General features: G+C 41.3%; 1 long non-coding RNA gene across 1 annotated transcript; it reads left to right on the forward strand.

Annotated features, from left to right (window-relative positions):
• The first annotated feature begins 210 nt into the window (after positions 1 to 210).
• LOC308386850 lies at positions 211 to 802 on the forward strand. The gene is made up of 3 exons (XR_013969859.1): positions 211 to 402; positions 488 to 605; positions 737 to 802. It is a non-coding gene; the product is annotated as an uncharacterized lncRNA (long non-coding RNA).
• Positions 803 to 2,515: the final 1,713 nt, after the last annotated feature.

A 2,515-nucleotide genomic window follows, 5' to 3' on the forward strand; every position in this document is an offset into this window, starting at 1 on the left:
GACTTAAGAGTATAGAGTAGTGATGTGACGTTCTGTATCGAGGCTTCGAAGCTTGTGTCGAGTAATTGAGGGAGCGTTTCCGCGATGCACGTATCGAGGCTTGCTTCATTTATGGGAGGAGCTGAAAATGATGACGTCCGAAGCCTCGCTGCCCGGCTGTACCACGTCACTGGTTCATGAAGTGGTTCAAACTTTGCCGCAAGCTATGATAGAGATATAAACCCCTCAGACTTCATTCAAAATGTGGGTGTTTGATGGAGAGTTGCGGTTAGTGAGAGTTTGGAGACAGTTTGGAGGTTTATGAGAGTGAGGAGAGAAAGTCAGGAGAGAATGGAGCCGGCTAAGAAGAGGAGGATGTCCTCCCCTGTGTGGGAACATTTTGATCTTATTCCTCCCAACAAGGTATGTAAATTTCTACAGAAGATGTATTTTCATAATACTGATGGTGCAATACAATTTATGTTAAGCGGCTTTACTTTTGTACAAGGTGAAGTGTTTGCTATGTGCCAGGGAGCTGGGATATAACAACAACACCTCATCCATGCTTAGGCACTACAGAGCTTTGCATGAGAATAAGGGGAACACCGATTGTGGAGCAAGACCAGGTGAGCCATCAAATGCCATGATAATATAGCATGCAGTAATGTTACTAAATGATATAAGAATATCATACAACTGTAATAAGTTACGTGTGTGATATTTATATTTGTGCTTTGTCTTTATTGTCTTTCCTCAGGAGAACAATCTCAAATAGATGAAGACCTGGTTAGCATGGTGATTGAGGACTCCCAGCCATTTAGCATTGTGGAGGGCAAAGGATTTAAAAGATTTGTTAAATCATTAAATCCTAGCTATGTTCTCCCCACTAAAAAGGTCATAAAAGCAGTGGAAATTAGTTTTTACAGAATAAAATGTGAACAGGCAGGACTGAGGCTCAAAGCCTCAGTGTGTAGCTGTCCATACCTTAACGTTACAAAAGCACAACCACTGTCCACACCCCAACCACACCTCACCTCACAGTAAATGATCATTTCCATTTTAAGCATTTCCAAATGATCATTTTCCATACTGCCAGTATAAATATACACAGTATACTGCATCACTACAATATAGATGTTTTACACACTCCTTTTGTTGTTGACATTTACAGGCTGTGTGCAAAAGGCCACACTCTTCAAATTCATGCCAACTAATATTTTTACATCCAGTAGATGTCCTACTACAGCAAATGAAGCTTCAAGAAGCTTTGCGCTGGGGTGAACCAATTGGATGAAAAGCTTCAGTGCTTCATGAAGCTTCATCTGCCCATCACTAGTATAGCGACATATTTTAGTAACATTTTGGTAGTTTTGTGTTCTAAAGCCTAACTTTGTGTATAATTATATTGCTAAGCTAATCTCATGTCATGTATACATAGGAGGACCGATTACATGGATATTTCTTTGTCTTTTGTTGCTAGCCTTGACTTGCTGTAGAGTCGATAAGGGAATTTGTAATATCAGTGTGTTAATCACCTTACTGTTGTATTCTTGTTTTTGTTTTAGTTTCACTCTGATTCAATGGTGTATGGCGGTGCAACGTAAAATAAAGCACCTGGAGCTTGGACGCTATATCCTGACTCCCGTATTCTTTTGAATGGAGTTTGGCTGGCTGCTGAATTGTGTACCTACGCACGCACGCATGCACACACACAAGGAGAGCAGTACACAATTTGTCATTAGAAACACTCAAATTAAATTTACATGTTAAAATAAAATAAAAAGACTGTGACTATTTCAGAACAATACAGAGCTGCACTGTTTTGTAATCAGCAACTGTCAGAACAGCATGCCAGCATTGACAAAGGGAACTAATGAGCTACCTGGGAAGTTCTAAACTTCACCTCATTCCTCACCCCTAATGCTCGGGAGAATAGGTCATGATCAGCTGTACTCTGAAGTTTCCTGGAACAATAAATAACATTTTCTGAGCTGGGCACTTGTTTGTCACAAGTACCACAAATATGAGCATTTGAAAATCCGCCCATCCATCTATAATATACTGTATGCAGTGAATTTTGCCATCCAGCAGTGTGTCACCATCACCTGGAGCAGTGGGACTGGAGAGCTAATTTAGGGATATAATAAAAAGACTGCTCAACACACTGGGGTTCCCTGGCCTTCCCATGCCTCATTTGAGAGGCAACAAGAAAAAAAGGCAAATAGATGAAAGGCGGTCCCCACAGTTGGAGATGATGCAACAAGGGTCCTCACGCTAAGCAGGCAGCTATTCAAATGAGTAGCTAATTGTGGCATCTGTTAACCCGTTGAAGAGGTGTCAGTGCAGTATCATGGGCCTGTTAATTGGTACAAACAGGTAGCAGATGCAGGCTCTGGGATTGAGCATATGCCAACCAGCGAGCCAACCTCCATGAGCAGTGATTATACAGCCAAGCTGATGGAAGGAGATCAAAGCCCAGGATAAACCAGTGAATATGTTCGTTATTGACAGTGCATCTAGTTCCATGTTTTTATTT

Source organism: Rhamphochromis sp. 'chilingali', assembly GCF_963969265.1.
Source record: "Rhamphochromis sp. 'chilingali' genome assembly, chromosome: 19".
NCBI classification, from domain to species: domain Eukaryota; kingdom Metazoa; phylum Chordata; class Actinopteri; order Cichliformes; family Cichlidae; genus Rhamphochromis; species Rhamphochromis sp. 'chilingali'.